We start from the raw sequence: 6,486 nt of genomic DNA, 5'->3' as shown, positions 1-6,486 counted from the left end.
CAGTGTATTTTTTTAATCCTTATTTATCACTCCCCCTCCATCCAACTTTTCCTTGAAACTTTTATGATAAAAGGACATCAATCGTATGCTGCATAATTTTCTACCAAACTGCCACGTGTGCAGAACCCCCGATCTATGTTCAAAACGTCACTGTGCTGAACACGTGACTTGCAACGTCTACTAGTGGTTCTAGTGTACTGATGGAAAATACGTGGCACGCGTGCCCGACTTGACACGCTAAAAGTTTTCGACGGCACATCAAAAAATGAATTCCTTTTATTTTTCAATACTCAAAACGTTTATAGCGGATAAATATAAAATAAAAGCAAATATCTGAAAAGTAGCATTCTCGTTGTTGACCATTTTCTCTTCCACGTACCTACTCATGTGAAAGTATTTTTTTCTATATTGAATCATGTACATTCTAAGACTAGAAATAGGTTGGCAAATGAAGATTCAGCAGCATGTATTAATTTGCAATCAACTAAATATTAGCCTGATATAAAAAAAACTCGCAAATAACATGAAACAAAAAACCTCAAACAAAAATTAGTGTGTTAGTAAATGTTTTTATATTTCCTTATTTTCTTATATTCTTATATACTATCAATTCCCTCCATTTTCGAATGTGAATAGCAAGCTGTCACTTTTATTTTGTTGTCTGGTTTTTCGTCTGGATTTTAGGACTTGGAGGTGAACAAATAACACACCGGAATTGTTTTGGAAACGGCAAGGTATATTTACGTTAATATTATATAACAGTTACATTTTTAAAAATTTATTTTACGGAGGACGAAATGTGTGTGAGTACTATTTGGCTGTTTTCAGCATATTACCTGCCATCTTGTGTTTCGCTTTCAACGAGAGCGGCGACATTGCAAATATTGTTCAACTTATTATTATTATTATTATTATTATTTATTTTCGTAATTAGCGCTTTACTATTTGTTGGATTTGATACCGATTCGGGCCTCTCCAGATACACAGAGACATCCCCAAATGGGGACCATACGGGGGTGTCACAATACTTATAAACAATATAGTTATAATTATAGGTACCTAATTGTTTTTTTTTATATCTTATGGCACGCACCACGAATTTTAAAAAAATCGGCTTATTTTGGCACGCCGTTCAAATACTATTTGCCATACCTGTTCTAGTGTATGCATGGCTGAAGTCAAAAAAGGACATATTTTCTTATCAAGGCTTGAACATAACAACAACAAACGTATAGTCTCCGCAATGTGCATTAGAATAATATATAAGACATGTATAATCGAATTAGTGAAGCTAAAAGTGAAGACGTTAAATTTTTGTTTTAGGGCAAAACCGTTGGTACGTGTTGCTAAAATATACAATTTTTTATGCGAAATATTATAAAGTCAATATTTTTAGTTAATTTAGTAGAAAATATGGTTATCTGTGTCGTGTCTAAGTTAAGTAAACGTACTGAGAAGCAAGATTATGGTATAACGCTTCATAGATAAGTAATTAATAATAATACCTGTGTGCCGTGAAAGCCTCAAGGTGTGCCACATAAGAAGTCTGTGAATTCTTTCCAGGCGTAAACGATTACTCAAACAAATTTTTAAAAAAATCAGAAATGCAGAAGATAACTTCTCTGCATAATTTTCTACATATTTTCCATCATTTGATTATCAAACAGAGAACTCAGAAATAATCAAAAGTGAAATACCTAACGGGTAAGGTGAAGCACGCGACTGATCTCGAGTAAGGAAGAATACGGGATAAATTTAAACACGTGTCAAGAATACGTCATACGTTGAATACTGGCAACTGCTCTCAGTTTATGTATTGAAGCTCATTTAATATTGGTGTATTACACACACACTATTGCACGTCTATAGTGCGTGGTTCATTTTCGTGGGACACTCGCGCATTCAAAACCCTGCGTCAAAATTTACTGTATTGGTATATAGCCTATCGCAATTCTATTTATTATCTGTTCTGTATTATCAAATGACATTAACAGTGGAGAATTTTTATAGATTTGAAAACACTCCTGTAGACAAACCAACATTTTCTAAGATGTCAATATTTTGGATTTCGGTTTGGAGTGAATGAATGTCCTCGATTACTGCAGCCATTAGTCCCATCGTAAGTGTTGATGAAACAATACAATTATTTTATAATCAACAACGTATGTTTAATTTTTACGAGGATTTTCATTTGTTATGTCACGAAACAAATTCCCCTTCTCCAGTGTGCTGTCAGGTGAAAACGTTTGACAAACACTATTAAAGCTGGAGAATACCATATCTCTTTAGTCTTTAGTATTATTGCTATGAGGTTAACGGAAACGTGACCTCGTTGATCTGACCAAACAACTAATCTATATTACTTTATCCTTAAGGAAAATTAATATCAACCATATTATGTAGGTATAATTATCCTTGTTATTATGAATCATGGTGTAAATTATAATAGACTGAACAAATGAATATGTTTTACATTGTTTAAATTAACTTCGTTTGGGCTATAATTATATGCATAGTATAAAAGTGACGTAAATGTCATCATCAGAATTTAAAAAAAAATTATAAATTATAGTTTTTTTATATGAATATTTAGTTCTTATATTTTTTAGTCGTCAATTTCAAAAAATAGTTCTGTGCACTGTTAGGCACGCAAACAGGAGGGAGGGGGGGTTGGCTCCGGACCTCAGAGTAGAAATAAGTAGAATTACAATAACAGTGGCGAAGGGTGACTTTTTGAAAGAGGTAGGCTGTGGGAGTAACCATGCATGTCAGATATATTTGTGGGAAATAAGAAGATAACCCAATACTACTACTGTTGAATAGGTACGCTAAAACGAAGAAATTTCAAAAGCTTAATTGGTTTGTTATAATTAGTTCATAAAAATAAGCAATTAGCTTGAATTACTTATGTACTTTCCTAAACATTTATAAAGGTAACATACGCTCAAAATATATTACCTATCATATAAAAATATCCGTTGTATATGTATTATGTTCCATAACAATATATAATTTAACCCGTAAAACTAGACATTTTAAAATACTTCTATATTTAAAACACAGACTTAGGTAGGTACAATATCAGATATCTAAATTGTCTAACGAGTGAACTAATGAATAAATAAAAATCACGAGATAAATTATTTTATATTTTTAACAACAATCAATACTATTTATGTGATTTAATGCCATAGAAATAATTTTTTTAAATTATCTTTTTATTAATTATTTTGAATAAAAGCGCTCTCGCGACGCAAGCGCTAACGAAACAGCTTGTACATTTGTATGCGGGACGCCAGACATTTTGAAATTATGAGAAAAAAACTTCATATTGAAAAACCCGTCGATTAACGCAAAAATAATCCTATACAATATGTAAAGCGAAACGCGGCGTGTTTTATTTTTTTAAGCTTTAAAGAGATGCCATAGATGGTGCTTATTGAAATATGGGAAAAGATCGTAAAATTATGACAATTATACGATAGATGTCTTTGGGGCATATTGAATATATTATTATTTGTGATTATATAAATACGTTAATATGAAAATAAAAACTATTTTTCTTAAGAAGGTAGGCTATAAATAATCGCCTAGTATGGAGTCTTCGCCACTGCAATAAATCATATATAGGTATTTCAACAGTTTAATTTATTATTTATTCACAAACAGAAAACGCTTTATTACAGTAAATAATAAAATAATGCTTCAAATTTTCGAAAGTCAATCTTTGACGATTTGATCTTAGCAAATTTTTATACATGGAAAAACTTCTTTTCCGTGTATAAATTTTCTTTTCTTGGGGGGGGCGGGACCATTAGTCAGTCGGTACTGATGCAGTTAGTAAAGAAAATGTCCACTTTATTTATGCGATGACGTATTTACGATGTGTTGATTAATTATTGTTCTAGATTTAAAATGTAGGTATGTATGAATTCTAAGTCTCCATAAAAAGTATGTTTTTTTAAACATGTTTTTTATCTAAAACTAAATTCTAATCAATTTTATGTAATACTATGAATAGTTACTAATTACCTACTAGTTACTAACATAATAAAATGAACATATACACTAGAGGTGAGTTGGAAATACTGTCACTAGTTTGTGTACTCAAGTTTCGGATGAAACTACCCATACTCAGTATGTGTGGCCCAATAAACTTATTCCAAAAAACTTGTGATGATATCATCGCGAGCCGCTGTTCTGTGCACTCTTCAACACTATTGACATTAAATGCGCGCGAACGAGATGGCACTTGAATATATGTATATTTATTAGTCTATTGCGTTCGAGTATATGAATAATAGGTCATAAATTTTGTGTCTCAGCACAGTGGTGAGATGACGCACAGGCTTAGGTTTGTTATATGACCGCTCAAAACATGTTTAAAATTTAAAAATAATCACTGTTATTCATTTTTGTTAACAAGAATATTGTAACCCAACAGAAAAACAGCTCATAAATTTAAAAATGTGTATAAAATTTTATAATAAATGGGACTTTTCGACAAGCGGATCTCAGCATATTTTTAGCGATTCTATTGAAGCTGATACACAGTCTGAGTTCCCTGAGCCGATACGTATTTCAAAAACTAATATGGAGTTGGTTTTAGTTTCAGTTGAGTATGAAACTTTTGTCGCATACGCACGCCAAACGCTCTATATAGTATTCCAAATACTAGTAAGTATTTTGGAACAAGTTTCTATACTAAGTATTTTTTATACTGGTAGTAAGTATACTTAGTCTTCAAAATCGACCAGTTTTCCCATCTCTAATATACATAATAAAAGAAGTAAAACAATTAACTATTAATAACAAACAATATAAAATGAATATATTTTTGATTTAACAAAAATATTTTACAAAACTCTGAAAACTTCAGTATTTAAAATATATTCTCAGTCCTGATACCTCAAGAGGACCCAACATGGACCCAATACATCTATCGCACAATCCCTTTGGTGGCACTAATCTTTTCTGTCAACTAATCGACGACAGATCTCCGTCAGGGTCCTCAAAACGGAGGATTCCCATGAAATGCGAACCCCTGCGAAGCGATATGTGGCATTACCGAGTACCGACTCAGGCAGTCCATTGCGGGCTTCGGTACAGTCAATCCGCATACTTACAAGTCATACAAAGTTCTCCTCCATGGTAACTCATGCGTTGATAAATTAACATCTTATATACCAGTATAACCAACCCAAATAAAAAGATGTCAAGAATTTATAAAAATCCCACAGATATAATTTGGCAGCCGTATTTTTTGGCTTTGTAAGCCTCAGCTGAGAAAGTTGATGACGACTGATATGTTCAGGTTCTTTTTCCTTGTGTCAGATCTTCAATATCTACAATGTGTCGCTCCAGAAGTTGGCGAAGACCATTTTCCACGGATTGTAGGATCTCGTCGAAATTACAATTATGCGAGTTGCGTAGTCCAGGGGCCAGACCAGACCCTGGGTGTGTGTGGTTAAGCTCCCCACGTACTGTCGCTTAGCTTTCTCAAAATACTGTTCCTGGCCGTTGTCTTCATTTTAATGTTAATACAGTGTTGGTTTTGGTTATAGGAGAGTGTCCGATCAAAGGTGATTCCCAGATAATTTATTCAAGTGAGATGCCACAATTATGTCCACCACAGTGGCATCCTAAACAATATCGCCCCATACTATCGTGGATCATCGTGTTCGACCGCTTGTCATCTTATGGACATACTCCAAGAGGCTTTTATCTTATCACAATTCCTATTGAAAAGAGAGAGCGGCAAATCACGCCACATTATGAATCAATTATATTTTATTATTAATTTTAAATATTTATTCATTCAACATAGTTTTTTTCTGGATCAATTATTGTTGAGAATTATAAATGATAATTAATGGTGGGTTAGTCCACAAAAATTATCAAGCAGTGGGTTTTTTATTAGTTTGTCAATTTGATTTCCAGAGATTGTTAAACCGTTCATTTTTAAATATTTATATTATAAATATAGGTACATATATTGAATAAAAACAAATGTTTTATTTCTTATTAGATAACGAGTTCTCTTTATCAATCATAAAACGCACGTGTACATACAATTGTAAATATAATATTTAGTGTGAATATTTGTAAAACAATATAATTTTCATATTAATATGGTAAAACAATAAAAAATTGCCTTTGCCTTGGCTATAATAATATGTTCATTCAATGGAAATTGAAGTGAAACGAACAAATTTTAATGCGAGAGGCTTATTACGATGAAAACAGTGCACTAGCGGAGCGGTATCAGCCAGTCGGGACCGCAACCAGAGAGTTGGAGCGGACCCTTTTTTGAGTTCCTCCGCTCCGGGTAAAAGGTATTATATTATGTAGGTATACAAATGTTAAAAAATAAGTTGAAATAAGGTTTATTATTCGTCCTTTTCATTATTGATTCAATTTCACAAATCGACAGCAAATCGTCTCTGTTCATTCTATATTATTATTGCTATATTATATTCATTATTT

Source organism: Rhyacophila brunnea, unplaced genomic scaffold (genome assembly GCF_057557595.1).
Source record: "Rhyacophila brunnea isolate RB1 unplaced genomic scaffold, BYU_Rbru_1.0 scaffold_4, whole genome shotgun sequence".
Classification (NCBI taxonomy): Eukaryota; Metazoa; Arthropoda; class Insecta; order Trichoptera; family Rhyacophilidae; genus Rhyacophila; species Rhyacophila brunnea.
Note: the sequence above shows the minus strand (reverse complement) of the source record.